General features: G+C 51.8%; 1 long non-coding RNA gene across 3 annotated transcripts in view; it reads left to right on the top strand.

The window, feature by feature from the left end:
- The window catches only part of LOC104698617, a 109,820-nt gene that overhangs the window by 19,255 nt on the left and 70,944 nt on the right, over positions 1–19,621 (top strand). For all 3 annotated transcript variants that reach the window (XR_002043356.3, XR_002043354.3, XR_002043355.3), the window contains exon 2: positions 15,927–16,079. This is a non-coding gene — a long non-coding RNA (uncharacterized LOC104698617). The remainder of the gene's footprint in view (positions 1–15,926; positions 16,080–19,621) is intronic.

The following is a 19,621-nucleotide window of genomic DNA, read 5'->3' as shown; positions in this document are numbered from 1 at the left end:
AGAGCTCTGTCTCCAAAATAAACTGATCCAATGATTTCCTTGGTGGAGTTTCAGAGTCAACGTGCAGGAGCTTCCTGTGGTGCAGGCAAATATTATCGTGCTTTTCCAGAGAAGGAAACCACAACAGTGGTCCCCGTTTCTGAAATCCGTGTCCTGCCTTTTCAACCTTTATTTGAAATGCTTAAAGATGGAATGATCCATGGGGATGGAGGCTCTGCTCCCTGCTGAAAATCAGGATACAGAGTGGCATGGCTGGAGACACCAATCACAGAGAGAAGTGGATAGTATTTCTTAATCATATTCCAGAGGATAAATCCCAGCAAACACCGCACACAGAAATGAAATCGTTCATTGTTCATTTTCCCATCTCAATAAAAGGTGGGAAACTCCTATTAAAATAGTAACAAATTAACTTTGTTGTGTTTACTCAGGAGCTCAGCTGCTCCTAAACTCCATGGCCTGGGAGGAAATGCCTTGTCCAGCCTTGTTTTCGGTATATTTGACTCATGAAAACTCCATCTAACCTTGTTTTTGGAATAATAAAACCCCCCTGGAATATTTATGAATGTGAAATGTGCAGCTCCATGTTTGCTGAAAGAGCCATTGTGAACTTGGGTTTGCAGAACAGTCTGAGCTCTGCAAGCGGAGCTGGAGTAAGTGGAATATTTGCCTGGGTTTGGCAAGGAGGAATATTGTAAAGAATTCAGGGAGTGGAATTTGATTCCCAATTTTCCTGGGCTCAGTGGCACATGGCCCTTCTGGGGCTGTTTTCTTTGGGTTGGCTGCCTCTGCTATGTAATGGTTCTTTTTTCTAATTAAGCACCGAGGCCAGCCAGGAATTAAGCGGAGAGGAAGTTGGGGTAATGGAAAAGAGGGAGCGCAGACCCCGCTGGGTTACATCATTCCGTTTCTGCCAACAAACTCGGCTCTGATGAGGGAAGGAGGGGGGAAGTCAGAAGGTGTCTCAGTTGTTGACCCTTTTGTATTGACCCATTCCTTTGGATAATGTGCATGGAATCACAGAATCATGGAATGGCTTGGGTTGGAAGGGACCTAAAGCGCATCCAGTTCCACCCACACCTTCCACTGTCCCAGGGTGCTCCAAGCCCTGTCCAGCCTGGCCTTGGACACTTCCAGGGATCCAGGGGCAGCCACAGCTGCTCTGGGAACCTTTTCCAGGGCCTCCCCACCCTCACCATTAGAACCCTCTTCCTTAAATCTGATCTAAATCCCCCTTCCTGCAGTTGCAAACCCCTGTCCTATCACAACTTCCTGGGTGCTCCCAAACCTGAGGTCCAGGGAGAGGCTGCATCCAGTGGTGGGGAAGGCCCAGCTTTCCCTGTACCTGTATTTTTCCATGTGGAGCTCCTCAGGTGAGCGCGGGAGCCGAGTGTTATTGTTTATTAGGCACATACATTCCATAATTACTTGGCAAATAGGATCATTATATCTGGAGTTACGGAGTACTTCAAACATTAATTGCCACCTAACTTGCAGATTTCAGCTCTGATACACAAACCTAATCATCACTCATTAAGTATTAAAGAAGAGAGCACTGCAAATATATTAAATTACTGCAGATCACTGATTAAACCCAATCCTTGGGAATTCCTAAAAGCCTCCTGAGGCACTGAGGTTCACTTCCAAGTGACCATTGGGAATTTAGGCCTCAAACACAACTGAATGGCTTAATGGAATCATGGAATCCCTGAGCAATTTGGGTTTAAGGGACCCTAAATCTCATCCCATCCCACTCCCTGCCATGAGCAGGGACACCTTCCACTATCCCAGGTTACTCCAAGCCCCTCTCCCAGCCACTGGAGCCATCCCAACTCTTGTGTGCTGCTGCCAGTTTGGATGAGTCCTGGGTCAAACACGGACTGGAATCTTCCTTATTCCACACAAACTTCACAAGAGTTTTCCCTCCCACCTCTCTCCCGGCTGTACTCTGCTGGTAACTTTTCCATCCTGAAGGCAACCCAGTGACACAGAGCAGCTTTCCCTGCCAGAGGAAATGCCAGAGAGGGAGAGGAGCTGACACCCACAGGCCACTGCCAGGAGAACTTGGCATCGGGGGCCTGCAGCTGCCAAAGCTTCCCTCCGAGTGGCCACAATCAGCTCCCGCTCCAGAGCGAGCGAGGAGGAGGCGGCGCAGGGCATGTGGTGCACAATCAATGCTGCAATCAGAGGCGAGAGGCCGTGCCAGCTGCTCGCTCCGCTCCCACCCCGCTGCCAAAGGCACAGAAAGAAGGGAAACAGCCACAAAAGGCCGGCAGCTTGCGGAGCGCGGAGCGGGGCTGTGTGTGCGGGGCCAGGGGGGCTCCGGGGCCCCTTCCCGCCCCTTGCCAGCTCCTGTCAGCCTCGGAGAGCCGCTGCTACTTTTAAAAGTCCACCTTGTGCCAGGAAAAAGTGGGGATGTCAGTGCCTGGCTGCCTGGGAGCGTGGGCACTGCGGCAGCGGTTGCGGTGCGGAGCCGCTGCGGAGCAGAAGGAGGGTTATGGAGTACAGATGTCAAGAGGCACTGCCTGCTTTTCACGGGCAGGGAAGTGCATAATGACCACGGCAATGTGTCAGAATGGGGGAGAACTTCCCAAGCGGCTTCCCAGTTGGTTTCCTGGGCTGACGGTGCTCTGTAGCTTTTGGGGAATGGATTTCAGGGTGGGCAGATGCAGAAAGGAAATAGGGAGAAGGAAGGGATGTGTCTGGCCACCTCCCCTGATGCTCTGCAATCACCTTCCCAAACTTTCTGCCTAAAAAATAGTCTGAAAGGACTTGCAGAGGTCCCCAAGTCCACCCTTATTCCCAGCTCCACATTGGTTCATGTCCAAGCCCTACTGCAACACATGGACAATGAGCATCATTTCATGGAGAGCTTCATTATGGGGAGCAGAGCTGATCATTTCCTGGTTTAATCTTGAATATTTAAAGGAAATTCCGGGCTTCAGCCTGATTTTCCACTCCTTTTCATCTTTTTTCAGCCTGGCCTTGAACACTTGCAGGGATGGGGCAGCCACAGCTTCTCTGGGAAACCTGGGCCAGTGCCTCAGAAATCTTTGTGTTAGAGCTTTCAGTTGATCCATCCCTGTTTCCTTACCAAAAATGCTCCCATAGACCCCGCTAACAGCTGATTCCTTTGGAATAAGTAACTCCAGGTGCTCCAGTGGATGCTTTGGAAGATGCTGCCTTGTCGCTGCTCTGTTCAGACATTTCCAGCTTTGACAAACGGCCCAAACTCCATGGATTTTATGTTCTCCCCCTTTTCTGTTTCCAATGTCACTTTTAACAGGCAGATATTCCATGAAAAACAACCTCCAACCACGTGCCAGCTGTAAGGCAGCTCCTCCACATCCATCCCACTCTTATCTTTTATGGCATTGACTCCATTTGCTCCAGTGCCTGAGCTGGGGATGGGGAGCCAGAGGGGAGAGAGAGATCCCACCTGTCCAAGTGTTTCTGTCGCTTTTCCAGGGAGTTTACGGCAGCCTGGCTGCCTGTGGAGCCGCCGTGCAGATGGCTGGATCCCTGCAAATGCCTGTTCCGGAGGGGCAGGAGCAGCATCCATCTTCCCAATCACCCACTCCCGTGTCATGGAGACCCCCCAATGTGGGGGCAGCATTGTCTGGGGGAAAATAGCATCACAAGGAGCTGATTCTTCCGGGAATCACGGAATATCCAGAGTTGGGAGCAACCCACAAGGATCATCCAGCTCCTGGTCCTGCGCAGGAGCAGAATCTTGGAGAGGCCTTTCCTGCAGTGAAATATCCGTGTTGTAGGGAGGTGGGATCGAGCTCTTCCCCCAGGGAACAAGGGACACGGCAAGAGGAAGCAGCCTCAAGTTGTGGCAGGGGAGGTTTAGGCTAGATATTAGGGAAAATCTCTTCTTGGAAAACAACACTTCTGGCAATACCCTGCCCCAAAGACTTTGCCCTGTGAAGCGACACTGGATTCGGGAGTCAGGAGCGATGGCTGGAATCTGTGGGATGGGGTTTTTTGGGAGAAGGCTGCAGTGCTGTGCTGCAGAGCCCCTTCCATCCCTGCTGGAGCGGGCTCCTGCCGCAGCCACCTGTTAGTGCTGTGCTGAAGAGCACGGGAAAAGTTTGGGAGCTGAGGAGCCTCCCATCATCCCAAACACCGGCACCACAGGCAGCTCTGGCTGCAAATCCGGGAGATGTTCCGCCAGCCCGAGCCCATTCCATAAACCACATCAGCTCCTGAATATTTCATGGAGCAGCACAATCCGCAGCCCTCCATCCTCCATAGCTCCTTCCCGGAGCCTCTCCTCTCCTCCCAACGCTGCTTTTCATTTGCCAGGAATGATTATCCCTCCTTTTGGTGAGGAACAGAGCTGGAAGGCCCAGCCCAGTGCTTGGCTTTATGAGCAGCCTCGGCACTGGCATCGGAGCTGTCGGCTCTGAGTATCCTAATTAGTCTGTGGTCCCTCTTCTGGCTGTTTCTGCAGGAACAGAGCAAAAATCATTTCGGGTTATGGAGCAAGACCGCCCAGTGGGGGGATTTTTATTGGGTTCCTCTGTTTGGGATCATGTCAATAAAAGGGTGTGATCTGGGGTCAGGGCCAGGCTCAGGTGTGGATGCTGAGGGGGTGTTGGGATGTTGGTTTGGGGTGCTCAGAGCCCTCAGAAGGAGCTGCCAGGGCCGTCCCACCCCACGGCACCTCCAGGGTATTGCCAGGCAGCCGTGAGCGACGTAGGATGTGTTTGCATCCCAGAGCATCCCAGGCTCTCCACCTCCTCTCCTCACCCACCATTCCCACTTCATTTTCCTTCTGGCTGCTGAGTTTGGCCTGTCTTGGGGAGCCTTTCCATGGGATTAGCACTTTCTTCCCGTTCCCATTTCTCAGCTGGCTCCCAAATACCCACAAGGAAGTTTCTCCCCACTGGGATTACAGAGATCCAGTTTGGATCTGCACACTGGATACCCTGAGGCTCCCACTGGGCCGTCTCCCAGCCCGTGACTTGGATTAGTTGATCTTTACTAATATTTGCAGTAGGAACAGCATTTCACTGAGATTAACAAACTTATTGGCAGCTTTGGAGTTCGTAAATGAAGGGAAAGGCTTGGGAAAAGGGGACTGGGGATGATACACAGAGAAATGCAGTTGGGAGAATTTATCCTCTTCATTAAAAGCCACTAAGACCTTCATCTCTGGTATTTAATGTACCAAATTCAATATTCTCAACAGAGTTTGTGTATAAAAAATAGCAATATCATCTTTTGAAAGAAGGGAGGGAGGAGGGAAAGTCTGAACTGAGCCACACACATTAATAGCTTCCCCCCCCCTCCCAAATCTAACCTCTGGGAAATGTTTGCCAAGGAAGAACAAACTCCGTGCAAGAACTGACGGATTTTCTCCCCGTGTAAGTTGTGTTTTCCTTCTACACAGAATCACAGAATGGTTTGGGTTGGAAGGGACCGTAAAGAACATCTCATTCCAGCGCCTGAATCAGGATTCCCTGGGAAGGAAAAATTAAGAATCCTTTGGAAAAGCTCTGTTGCCCTTAGCTGAGAGGTTTAAAAAACCTTGGACTATAAATGAAGAAAATAATAAGACCCACAACACCTCAAATCGAATTAATTGGAGTGGGTCAATACATTTCTGCTTCGGGATGCTGGGAACGAAGGAGGAAGGGGGGGAAAAAGAGGGATGTGGGATTCTTATGTCCTTCTCATTCAGCTGCTTTAAAAGTCTGGAAAAAATCTCCACACAACGCCCACTAAACAGAAATATGTCCTTTATTTCTTGGGAATTTCCTCCAAACTGCTTCTACTCCTGATCTCCCCATGTGAATCCACGTATTTGCCCATCAGGAAATTTCAGGAATCGCAGAGGTTGTGGAAACAGCTGATGGCCCAGGGTGACCTCCTGCCCTGGGTCCAGGCTTGTGCCATCTTCCATCCCTGGAAGTGTCCGAGGGTTGGCAGTGTCCCCCAGGTTGGACGGGGCTTGGAGCAACCTGGCTAGTGGGAGGTGTCTCTGCCCATAGGGTTGAAGGTCCTTCCCACCCAAACCATGCCAGGATTCTGGGATTCCATGACCCCTGTGCCATGGTCCCTTGCTGCCCCGTGCTGTTCCCCAGCTTGGGATGGCTTTTCCCAGTGGGAAGCAGCCGACCCCACCGAGCTGCTCTCAGGCAGCCAGAGCTGAGCAGCGTGGGCAGATTCCAGCCCCTCCATCCTCCCCATCCCCTCATCCCAAGCACCTGGAGCTGCTCCCAGTGTCACCAACCCCACGTGGGATCACCATTTCCACATGTTAGGGGCTGGCGAGGGCAGGGCACGGCCTGGCCAGTTTAAAATCCCTCCTTTTCCAGCTTTAGATCCGCATTCTGCCGCAGAACCACCCCTGGCGCGGAACGCGGAGACTGCGCCTCCGCCACCACCCAAGCAGGAGATTTCCAGCCATTCCCAGAAATACGGTGTCGGGATCCAACTCCTTTCTCCCGGAGCCCTGTGGTAAGGGCGGGTGCTGCCGAGGAGGGGTGCTGTCGGTGCCCCAGCCCCACAGCTGGCTGGCAGCGCGGTGCCAGCGCCCCGGTTCGGGAGCGGGCTGCTAAACAAGATATACACGGCATGTCAGAGCTTGGCTGCACACATCTCAGCCAATCACTCCCAAATAAATTAACCATGGCACTGCCTAATAGGATCCACCTGCTTTCTTCCCGCGCTGCTCCAGCCCCTACCTGAACCCCCCTTTGATTAAATGTCAAAAGCCTGCCTTGTGCCTGCAGATTGCACTGAAGGCGGATAACAGAAAGGTTCCTCCTGTGACTCCATAAAACTGAAATAAATTCCACTGGCATCTTGTAAATTTTTATTTTCTACAATGACTGCAGGCCCCATCTGCGACCCAGCTGTTATTAGAAGGGAAAGCGTTGGCCCTTCTGCATTACAAAACAGCATAGAACAGTAATTGCCAGTGGAAGAGATTAAGTGTAGACACTAAAAATGTTTACTCGCAATGAATATGCATAACGATGGGTAGGAAACAGCCCTGGAAGATTAAAAAGAGAGAAGGGTTTGTTTACAAGGCTGGGAAAAAAAAAAGAGGGGAATGTCAGTTGGCCCCAAGCCTGAAATAGGAACGAAAAACCTTTGGGCAAGGCATTAGGGAGAAAAACAGATGGTTTGTGAACCTTTTATTAGATAGAAAAATCATTAATCAAGCCCAGGCTGGAAATGGCAGGGTTTTGGGTAGTTCAGAGCCGAGTTTATTTTTTCTTAAAGCGACAGCGCGGCGCTCCCGGCGCTGCCAGCCTGCTCCGGCAGCCCTGGGAGCACATCCCACTCCAGGTCCGCGCTCCCACCACGCTGGCGTGCCGAGGAAATCCCTCAGTAGGGTTTCACATTTCAGCACCTGTTTCGCCCTGCTCGAAAAAAAGACGGAAAAGGAGAGGGAGGGGGGAAAGCGAAGCCCGGGTTATTTTTTCATGGTTGTTCCGACGCGGGGCTGAGAGGGGGGAGAAATTTAGGGAATACAACGCTCCTCAGGCAGCTTCAGGAATAAAAAGGCATTCAGCAGCCTCGGGGGGACAGACTCCCCCCAAACAGCTCCTGCTCCCCTTGATTTTGGTGCTAAAACACTAAAACTAATTAATTTTGCTGTGTAGAAATAACGTTGAGCCGCGTGGAAAGAGGGGACGGGGTCTGGTCACCCCCTCTCCTGCCGCGGGGTGGGAAGGTCTGTGCCATAGGATGCCACCATTCCATGCTGGAATACGGGGCTTTGTTCACTTGGTTCTCTCCTTCCCAGTTCCTCAGCAGCCTCCGAGCAGGGAATTTCTCCGGCATGAATAGCTCGAGGCACATGGAGTGTGTCCCGGTGTGTGGGGTCACCTCAGGGTGACACCCTTGGGTGTCACCTTGGGGTCCTCCCTGTGCTGGGACTGCAGCATGAGCACAGGGACCGGGATAGCAGGAGCCCCGCTCTGCTGCCCCAGCGGGGGGTGACACCGAGAGCAGGCAACAGGGGACACAGGGACACGTCCCCGAGGTGGAGCAGGGTGGCAGCGTTGGCTCAGCAGAGGGACACCTGGAGTCCATCCAGCCCCGTCCCCATCCCGCTGAGCATCCCAGGTGCCCTCGAGCAAGTGGCATCAGTGTCCTCAAGTGCATCCTGTGTCCTTGGGATGCTGTCACCTTCAGCATGGCATTCCAGGGAAAATAATTCCTGATTTCTGGGGGTTTCATGCATCAGTCATTAGGAGTGACAGGAGGGAAATTAAAACCGATTAAAATTGTCTGGTTTTTAACTGGCTTTCAACACCTTGGATTGGGAGCAATGTCAAAATCCTAGCTTTCAGTTTCTGATGGTGCTTGTGGCATTATAAACGTGGGATAAATACGCAGATTCCCGTGGAATCACCTGGAATTTGTATTTACAACACTGAGATCACAACTTGGTCTGGGAGTGGTTGAGAAATTAAAAAATGCAAAGCTGGAAACCTTTCTCAAAACATGGAAGTCAATAAGACAACATTAGGAACGAGCCACAACATTTTTAACAGCAAACTCAGGCCCTGAAATAAAGCCAAAATCCTTCTTTGGGGAATAAAAGGGAACGGCTTCTTCCTCCAGTGTCTTTTGTACCACAGAGGAGCTGCCCACACATTTCCTAATTCTCCGACTAATAGCTGGGAGATGAACTTCCTAAAACATATGAGCTCCATCAGAGCCGAGGGAGGGAGGGAAAAGGGAGGGAAGAGGGAGGGAAAGGGGGAGAAGGGAGCGGGGGGAAGTACAAACTGATCTTTGTAAGAAAGAGTAGCTGGGATTGCAAGCCTTGCATATGTTACAGCACATCATTAATAACAGTGATCAAAAGCACGGGAACATCTCAGCAGCTGCAGCGAATTATTGGAGAAATTGGAATTTTCAAATGAGCTCACACTTAAGGAAAAAAAAGGGGGGGAAAAAAAGAGGGGGGGAAAAAAACCCGGGGGCATGGTGCACTGGGGTCAGGTCACTCAGCAGAGCCATGGAATAATCCCAAAAGATATGGAAAAGGCTGGAGGAAAAACAATTTCTGAGCAGTATTTAGGAAAAATGCGGGGGGAAAACCCCAGATTGCTTAGAGCAGCATGGAGGGACATTGGATGGAGTGTGCAGCCTGACCAGCTCCGGCTGTACATGCAGGAGCTTTTCCCTGCCGGAGACCTTATGGAGCGGCTCTGGGAATGGGGGGATCCGGCACAAGGTCGCTCCCGACTCGCTCGGTGGGATCAGCCTTGGAAGTGTCCCAGGCCGGGCTGGACGTGGCTTGGGGCAGCCTGCTCTGGTTGAAGGCGTCCCTGCCCGTGGGTGGAACGGGATGACCTGCGAGGGCCCTTCCCATTCCATGATTCCAGGCCAGAGGTGCTGCCCCACAGCTCGGTCCCTGTCCTGCCTCTTCCAGGAGATTGGAAGGAAAGGGCTTGCTCGTGCCTCCAGGGATAAATCGCTTTTCCTCTGATAAAAACTGGTGCACATCCATGGGTTTTCCGTCCCCCGGTGAACAAGGAGTGGGAGGGCTGCTGTGCTCAGGGAGCATCCACCACAATGGATGTTTTATAACGGCGTTGCGCAAAGGCCAGAGATCGGCCAAGCTCGGCCCTCCTGCCAGAAAAATTCCATTCAGGACGAGATAAAGCCTTCCTGGGAAGCTGTGCATCCTGGGAGTGGCTCAGCACCGCTGGGACCGTTGAGTCCAACCACTCCCCAGCACTGCCAAGGTCACTGCTGCCGCACCTCCCCAAGTGCCCCATCCACCACCTGTGGCAGGGTGGGACAGAGCTCTTTCCACGAAGAAATCATTCCTAATATCCAACCTAAACCTGGGAAGGGCTCCTCTGGCTGTGCAGCCTGCAGGGCCCGATCCTGCCGGCTTCCAGCAGCCTTTGGAATTAATTGGCCACTGTGCCCACGGGTGGGACTGGCTGTGGAGAGAGCGGCGCTCAGCAGGAGCTGAAGGTGATGTGAGGAAACTCTTTAAAGATCGAGGTTTGATCTCAAAATAAAAGCCTTGCTCCCAAACGCCTTCCCGAGCCCCCTCCCTTCCTTGCCAAGCCATGTTTTTCTAATTCCAAGCAGCTCCGACGGCTCCGGTTACACATCTGCCTCCTGCGTGAGCTGTTGCAGCAGTAAAAGTACAGGTGTTTGGGCTTTAAAGGAGCCGTTTCCAAAAGAAACTCCGGCTGGGCCTCCTGCTCTCCCTGTTCCCAGCTGGCCCCGTTCCCGGCGCTCCCAGTGCGGTGGCGCGAGGGTTAAATGGCGGAGAAGGGCCGCTCGTGACTTCCGTGCTCTCCCATCTGCTGGGAACCCTGAAACCCATTTGTAAATGAATTTTTTACTTGGAATGCGCGCTGCCGCATCCAGCCATCCCCGCATCCCGCACAGACAGCTTGCGCTGCTGCTCCCACATGTCTCCAGCGACGGGCTCGGCTCCGGCTGATTGCAAAGGCAGGAGAATGGGATCATTAAGTATGTATGGCCATCCTGCCCGCGTGCGCTCTTCCCGCACTTTATTCCATAATTATCATCACATTAGGTTGGTAAATAATGTTGACACATGGTTCCCGAACAGCTGGAGAGTGTCCGTCTGACACCCGCACGATCCCGAGCTCAGCTCCTCGGAAAAGCAGGCCAGCTCGAGCCGCCGAGTTCCCAGCTCCGCTCCCTCGCCAGGCGCGTGCGGGATCCCTGGCACGGAGGGGGAAATCTCCTTCCCCATAAAATCCCCTCCAATAATCCATGGCTGTGATCTGAGAGCGGGGCAAGGCGCTCATTAATCATACAAGTGCCGAGCACTGATTTGCAGATTAATCTAATTAGACCTCATTTGTTTCAGGTGAAAGCCACGCTATTCCCAGCTCTGTTCCCGGCGCTATTCCCGGCCGCTGCCCAGCCCGGCACATGTGGCTCCGTGTAGGAGTCAGGATCAATTACGGGATTGACTTTGCGGAGCGCGCGCCACTCCCGTCGAGGCTCTGTCAACATTCCTATTACAAATTCAAACATTGCTTTTAAGGGATTTCTTGCTCAGCCAGAACATCAGGATGACTCCTGGCATCCAGGATCTAAGCCTGGGGTCGCTGGGTATTTAGGAAAACCACTCAACCCCTTTGGAGTCCCTCTGGGAGAGGGCAGGGAAAGGGCAAATCCGGTGGCTTGGAGCTTTGAAGAAAGGCTTTGTTTTAGGAATTTTGGTGAATTAATTTCTGGAATTAAGGTTTGCAGTGGACAGAAAAGGCAGAATGACCAATCCCTGCCAGGGGTTCGGAGCTGCTCCTTGTTTCTCAATGTCCCAGCAGGACAGCGGGAAGTGGCTCCGTGCTCCTCAAAGTGGCCACCTGCACCCTTCCAAAGTCCAGCTCCCCCTTCCCACCACAGGGAGACCCTGCCTCTCCCCAAAAGCATCGCTCCGGGACTGAGGACGTCCCTGGGAATACCGCTGTCCCCAGGAATTGCAGCACAGGCCTCAGTACACTCCATTATTGAGACTTTCATTATTCATTCTGGGGCCGAGAAAAGGGGAAAAAGGAGATGATGCTTCCAAGTGGATAACTCCTATTTTTAGCCAGAAATTGCCCTTTTGGTCCAACAGCTGGATCCTTTGGAGTAACCATGGGATTAAAGGACAAACCTGGGCGTTTAACTGACAAGGCAAAAAATGTTAATCCTGCTTGTGGGATACGGAGAGAAAAAAACCTACGGGGAATAAAACCCGGCTTCCGCTTTCTTTTCCTCGGCGTGGAGGTAAATCCGAGGGAATGGGAATATTGCAAGGCCCATAATCTTATTTACATTCGGAGCATGACTCCAGCTCCCGGTACATTGCAGACATCTGTCAGACAAACAGACACGACTCCGCAAAGATATTTCAAATGCTCTTCCCTTAAAAGCTAGGAAGCTGTTTGGGGATTTTGGCAGGATAGCTGGGATCTGACATGTCTTTTTTTCCGGCTTTTTTTCCCATTTGTTCTTTTTTTTTCCCCTGAAGCAGATGATTTCTTTGGCTTCCTACAAGCAAGCTTAAGGAATTGGGTTTGCTGGGGTATTTGTTACGAAAATTGAAGTGCTAACTCCTGGCCTGAGCTAATTTGTTGGGAATTTTCACTTGGAAGGCTCTCCTCTGCCCCTGCCATGCGCCTTCAGCTGTATTTTAAGGGATTTTCTCCTTTAAAAATGAATCGAACCTGACTCAGGTCACTCATGTGGCAGAACACAAACCAACCGTAGGTGTTCCTGTTTCATCTGCGGGGCACATGCAGGATTTCAGGGATAAAGCTGCCTTTCCAGGGGAGCTCTCCTACCCAGCGATCCCAGGCGGAGCTGCTCCGGCACACACAGCATTCCCTGTGCATTGGGAGTGCTGGGATTGTGTGGAACAAATGGCAGGGTTGAGCGAGACTTCCAAGACCCCACTTAGCTGGGCTGAGCAGGACAGAACCATCTATGTCCCAGCCCATGCCGGCGCATGCTCGGGGACTCGGTGCTGCCCAGGTCAAAGATAATCAGCGTTTCCCAAAGATAATCAGCATTTCCCTAAAGATAACCGGGACTGCGCCGCGTTGCCGAGCTCTGCTCCCAGCCTGTTTTCAGCTGCTCGACACAATATTGCTGCATAATTTGGAGTGTCTTTGGAGTGTCTCCTCTCCGGTTTTTTGGATGCGAGACTTAGCAACAGGGAAAGGTGCTAAAGAGAGACAAAACTTGTGTGGGTGGCTGGAGATTAGCCATTTGGAATTCTCTCCTTTGCTTTGTGCCACAAGCTGTTTGCCTGTTCCCACTCCAAACCCGTCCTCGGGTGCGGTGCTGACGCCTTGGTGTTCCGTGATCCCATTGTCCGTGCTCCCGCCCTGGCCTTCTCCAGCTGCATGGTGGCTGTGGCACATCCCGGTTTCCCATGGGATGGCAGCTGGCACATCTCCACGTGGCTCTTCATGCCAGCAGTTGGTAGCCACACCACTTCGTTTGGTGGCCACACAGCATCGTCCCCTGCGAGACTCTCTCCCCCAGGGACAGAATCATGGAATTGTTAAGGTTGGAAAAGAGCTTTAAGGTCTTCAAGTCACCACTAACCCGTGTCCTCATCCCTGTGGTTTCTGAACACTTCCAGGGATGGGAACTCCACCATCTAGGGCTAGACAACCCTTTCCATGGCGGAACTTCCCTAAAATCCAGCCTAAACCTCCGTTGGCACAACCTGAGGCCTCTCCCTCTGTTCCTTGGGAGACGAGGCTGATCCCACCTGGCTCCTGTGAGGGAGAAGTGGGGATGAGTTCTCTCCTTAAGGTGCTCCCATGGGAGCCCCCACCCAAATCCAGGCCAACACCGTGGCCCAGGCCTCTGAAATTCCTGCTTTCCATGACTCCCTCATTGGTATGAAACCTGGAGCTGCTCATATTAAGCACCATTAAATATTCCCTTCATTCCCAAAGCCAAATATGAAGGGAAACACAACCAAACAGGGAGTGTATGGAAATCATTGATTCACAATATTGAAATTCCAGCTCGCCTCCAATTAGCCAGCTTCCCAATATTTGAACAGAAGACCATTTTAATGCAATTACAAACACATTTTCGGCATCGGAATTCTGTGCATAATTAGCTCCCTATTAAAGTATTTATGGAGCCCTTTTTCCATCCGAAACAGCGAAAGCCGGAGCATTTTATTCCTTACTGTTACAATAATTAACTATGCAAGGAGAACAGCATATTAATAGAGGATAATTTGTTTACATTGAAAAGAAAATTGTGCTAGATTAGCATAGCAAAAGACTATTTCCATATCCAGGCAGGAATGTTCAGGCCTAATAGCAATTTCCAGTGTAGTTAAGGAATATTATTAATAAAGTAATACAGTGTAATTCCCTTTGCCCCCGCCATATTTCACAATGTCCTTAATTACGGCTAATTCCGGCGGGACTCATTTGGGGGTTATTAAGCCGGAGACACGGGAATCTTAAATACAACCTTTGGTAATGAGGAAGCTGCAAAGTTCCCGGGAATCGGGGAGCGCCGTGGAGACCGGAGGGATGGTGGCAAAGGACGGGCGGCCGAGCTGTTGGGAGAGTCCTGGGAAGCCAAGGATTGATCGGAGCAGGATGGGACTGACAAAGTCGCTCTGGGGATGGGGCTTCCTGCTCCTGATTCCAGGACTCTGGGCATGGCATCCCCATGAAGTGAACAGAATTCCAGAGACAAACATTCCCTCTGAGCACCAGAGCAGGTTCTGCCTTCCGTGAACAACCAGGATGTTTCCTGTTCCCACATTTAGGAGCGTGGCAATGCCCTGACTCCATGGGGATGCCATGCCCAGAATCCTGGAATAGTTTAGGTCGGAAAGGACCTTAAAGCTCATCCCATTCTACCCCTGCCATGGGCAGGGACACCTTCCACTATCCCAGGTTGCTCCAAGCCCTGCCCAACCTGGCCTTGGACACTGCCAGGGATGGGATAACTCTAATAAGGATCCATCCAAATAGCTATAATAATTATCTATCCAAATTAATTCCCACTGGAAAACACGGGTGTGCACTGGTTAGCTCCACCCAAACACTAAAAAAGCAAGGAAGAGAAGGAATTGGGAGCTGGAGCACGAGGGATCTGAGAGCTGCAGCTCCCACCCCGCAGATGGTTAATATTCATATGGAGCTGGCAGCGGATCCCAAAGCCAAGCTCCGGAGCATCCGCTCGGAGCAGCTGAGCGCCGAACCCGCCGGGCTCCCGCAGAAGGATCGCAGGCTGTACCCGGAGCTGGCAGCCTCAGGCTCAGCCCCTTCCAACAGCGCAGAGCCCTGGGAAAACGGGAAAGGGGAGCAGCTCCTGGGCTGGGGGCGCAGTTGCTGTGGGAAGTGGGAAATGAGGACGCTGGGAGAGCCTCAGTCCATCTGACCCCACCTTTTGGAGCCAGCAATAGGATAAGGAGGAATGGCCTGGACCTGAAGAAGCCAAGAATTCCTTCCCAGTATCCGACGTGGCGCTGCCCTCTGGCAGCTTAAAGCCATTCCCCTTGTCCTATCCCTCCATTCTCCAGCCCTTCCCACTTTCCCAAATCAACAGCTCTTCCCCCTGCAGAATTCCGAGGCCAATTCCTTTCCTTCATCTCTTTTGACATGTGCCCCATCTCTCGGAATGAGCAAGGTGTTCCTTCAGTGCAATTTTTTTGGGAAGAGCTTGGCGCCTGTTCCTGTCTGGCACGACACAGCACAGGCTGTTGGGAGCTCGGGAGGAGGAGGCTGGATGTAGGATGCAAGTGTTTCCGTCCTGGAAGAACATGGATTCAAATGACTCCTGTGGTTTAGGATTTCTTTTTATGGGGACACAAATAGTGGCAGGTCTGGGAAATGCTGGCTTTTTATTTGGATCATCACTGCTCCGCATCCCATCAAACACCCCCCTGCACAGGAATCCTTCTGGATACCCACGTCCAGTCTCCCCTCACACAGCTTTCCACACCCCCACCATCCCCTGTAACCTGGACCCAGCGGGACGAGGGGTTGGGAAGATGCTCCCATATTCCCAAGAGCATTTTCAAATCCTTTCCCTGCTCCCTTCTCTGCTGGTGGCAGGATTTGTGGATGCAGCATTCCAAGTTGGGCTTTTTCCCCCGTTTTTCCAGGAGATGCTTCGAGCTCTGCCACTCCCTCTCGGTGCCAGGGAAAATGTGCCTCTGGCAGCAGCACTTCCCAAATGACATTTTCCAAAGGCTCGGGAAGAGCAGCGCTGTCACACGGCACCGAGTGGCCGGCAGCAGCTCTCCATCCTGACAGCTTCTATTACCAAAAAAAGCCAGGCAGGATTATCAATCCATAATTAATGCATAGATTGGAATCGCCTCTCCCAAATCCCAGCCCGGTTCCCAACCCAGCCCCACTTGGGACGTGCCGATCCCCTCAAACAGCAACAATAAAGCCTCTGTCTTCTTGCAGGATATTTGTCATCTCTTGATCCGCTGCCAGGAAAACATGGAATTCTGGGAGAGCAGAGCTCCCAAACTGATCGCTGCTCTCCACAACCAGTGCTTATCCAGTGGATTCCAGAAAGGAACAGGGAGGGAAGTTCAGCTCGCTGTGGAGAACCAGGTAAATACATTTCCAACAGGAGCAGCTTGGGCAGCCCAGGAATTTCCTTCCTGCGGGAATTTTGGATGAAATGAAGGCTGTAAAAGTGGGCTAAGATGGGAAATGCCACGTAAAATATTGGATCAATGTTAAGAAACTCCATCGTGTTGCACTCCAGCCCCAGGGGATGTGGTCCTGCCCCGCTGTCCCAGCAGAATTCCCGATCTTCCCCTACTGTTGGCCAGGTTGGAAATTATTATTTTGAAACCCACCCTCCTGAATAAAGCTGCTCCTTCCCCTCCCTACAAGGGCAGATTCCTACACGAAATCCCTGACGCTGCATCCCAAGCATAGGTAAGGTCCCCCTGGCACCCACTCCATGCCACATGTCCTTGGAGAGGCTCCCAGAATTCCCTGTCTAGGAACAGAGCTGAGCACCAAACACAGCGAGATCTCTGGAGTTTTTCCTGCCTCACCAATTCCTGCCTCCAACAGCTTCATCCCTTGGCTTTGGGAATCCAGATGCTGAGGATTACCTGGGATCCAGCTCACTGCAGGTGTTAAGGCAGGAATTTGAGAGGCCTGTCCAGGCAGGCAGGGAAGTAATCCCACCCTTGGTCAGGGATAATCCCTGTTCCCACCTTGGACAGTGCAGAGCTGCTGGGAGCTGGGACACGGGGTGGGGATCACAGGGCATCACTGCCACCCTGGGGGGCAACAGTCCTTAATCCTGGAAAAATCCCAGTGCCTGGGAATCCATCCCTCAGCCAGCTGGGAATCACTGGGTGGGACTCACCCTCTGGCCCTCTCCGTGCCACGGATTCCCTGGAGCTGCCCCCAGGATGGGAACACAGCCACCAAAACAACCCAGGACACTGAGATTCCAACCCAAAATATCCAGGGATTCTTGGAAAGCTGTTTCTCTGGGGCAGGCAGAGGAAAACCAAGTCAGCAGCGGCCATAAATCCTCAGGAAGCCGTAAATTAAAATTAAGAAGTTCAAATATGATCTGAAATCATTTAATCCGGGTGATGGATGTCCCTTCTCCGATGCCGTTATTTACGGACGCTCCCGTTTATTGCTCCTTGGACTTTTTTAATTACTGGATTCCCAAAATTCAATTACCGACCCCAGCAGATCTTCCAGGCAACAGAATTGTAAATAAAAGAAACCCAATTAATAATGTGCTTAGTCCAGCAAAGCTAAATCAAAGCTGGAAACTTGCTGCAGGGAGGAAAACTCCTCGGGAAGATCCCGGGGGATGGATGGGGAGAGCCCAGGTGCTGCTGGGGTGGTTGGACACTCCCCAGCTCCTACCACAGCCCCTACTGGGGTTACTGATCGTGGGTTTATACTCTCAAAAACTATTAGGGAGCACAGGGAATGGGGGAAGCAGGTTTCCACTTAAAGCCAGGCATGTTTCATCCCAAATACTTTGTGTTTTCACCTCGTTCTGTCAACAAACTTTGCCATAATTGAAAACTCAGGAATGTTGTTCCAAAAATATTTTTGTTTGTAAATGATATTTTCTTGTCCTCTCTGGAAATACAAAGCCGGAGGCTGTAGATGAATAACCCCTGTGGGATAGGATGTGATTCCAAAAGAAAACCTGGATATAATGTTTTAAAATGGGAATAATATATTTTTTTTACAGTTGCATTCACACAAAGGGCAGAATTTAATATCACAGGGGAAAATACAATCCCAGACTCTTGGGACCTGGGCAAACTTGGAAGCATGAAAGGTGGGAATTTTTGCTTGGCAGAACCAGGATGGGGATCGTTCCCTCCGAGCCTGGCTTTGCCATTCCCACTCTTGAAAGGGATTTCTTCTTTTTCCCATTTCCAGCCTCATTCCCGAGGGACAAACCCAACCAGGGAAGGTCTGAGGTTTCCCAGGATGAGAGCTCAGCATTTTATGGCATCCCTTCCCTCTGCTGCCCATCCAGGTGCCCAAATCCCTGAATTCCCGGTGCAGCTGGATTGGAGGGTGTCCGGCTGGGCAGCCTGGGTGCTTTTCCATATTCCCCTTTATTAATGGGAGTCATCTGGCTGAATCCCAGCACAATTCCCACCACAGCTCCATCTGCTCCTGGGGATTCGGGAACGCTGCGTGTCACAAGGTGCGGAGCAGCTTAATTAGGATGGAAACTTCATTAACAGTTCCTAACTAATGGCTATCATTAAGCCAGCTCTGCTCCGAAAGGGGGATGGCTCCGGGACCCTGCCAGGGAAAACATATGGAGCCAAACGGGCACAGTCAGCAAAGAGGTGGCGGCAGCTCCCAGCCGGACGTCCCAGAGGGATGGGACGGGAGAGCGGAGCGAGCTGGGTGAAGGGCACGTTCCAGAGGGCTCGGCCACAGGAGACGTCTGGAAGGACAAGGGAAGGGCTGGATGGAGGGTGGGGGGTCCAGCCCCCCCTCAGAGAAACTTTAGCTTGGAAGGATCTTAAGGATCCTCTCAGCCCAGCCCTTGCCATGGCAGGGACACCTTCCACGGTCCCAGGGTGCTCCGAGCCCCTTCCAGCCTGGCCTGGGACACTGCCAGGGATCCAGGGGCAGCCCCAGCTGCTCTGGGCACCCTGTGCCAGGGCCTCCCCACCCTCACAGACAGCAATTCCTTCCCAATATCCCATCCAGCCCTGCCCTCTGGCACTGGGAAGCCATTCCCTGTGTCCTGTCCCTCCATGCCTTGTCCCCAGTCCCTCTGCAGCTCTCCTGGAGCCCCTTTAGGCCCTGGCAGGGGCTCAGAGCTCTCCCTGGAGCCTTCCCTTCTCCAGGGGAACCCCCCCAGCTCTCCCAGCCCGGCTCCAGAGCAGAGGGGCTCCAGCCCTGGGAGCAGCTCCGGGGCCTCCTCTGGACTCACTCCAGCTGAACCCGAGCTCCCCCTGTGCTGGATCCCCATCTTTAATCCCAAAATGTAAAGCAAGATCTCTTCCCTTGCATGTTGCACCCCACAAACCCAGGTGCTTCCAAGGAAAAGAGCCAGCAAAAGTGACTTTGGAACAAGAGTTTGAGGATGTCTGAGGGCGGCCAGGGGGGTTATGGCAGAACTTTCTTTGTGTTTCCATCAAAACCATTCCAGATGGTGCTGTAGAGGAATTCCCACCCGGACCAGATGCGGGATAGTCTGGACTTGTTCTGTGGCATAGAGGGAAAAACTTGTTGCAGGAAAATAAAAACAACTCCAAATGAAGGATTTCTTGACAAAAAGTGAAATTACAAAGGTGCTGCCTGGCTGGAGAAAGGAATTAAAGCTTATTTACACTGGAAAAGGAGGAATTAGTGCAGTTCAGTCCCTGTGCCAGGCCAGGAGTGAGGGATAAGGGGAAATAGAGACAAGAGGGATTTATTATTAAATTAAAATCACTTAATTACTGCAAATGTTAAATATGCACTTTCCTGGCATTTCGAGGATGTTTTTCCCTCAAATTGCAATGAATTGTCCACTCGGAATTCCCCCTCCTTCGGCAGCGGGTAAATGTCAGCCCTAAATTAAAGTTAACTGGGATCTGCTCCACTTCGGAAAAAAAGATTTAATTAGAATCAATAAAGCACCTTTT

The sequence above is a fragment of the Corvus cornix genome, chromosome Z (assembly GCF_000738735.6).
Source record: "Corvus cornix cornix isolate S_Up_H32 chromosome Z, ASM73873v5, whole genome shotgun sequence".
In the NCBI taxonomy this organism is placed as follows: Eukaryota; Metazoa; Chordata; class Aves; order Passeriformes; family Corvidae; genus Corvus; species Corvus cornix.
This window is presented reverse-complemented; position numbering and strand designations above follow the sequence as displayed.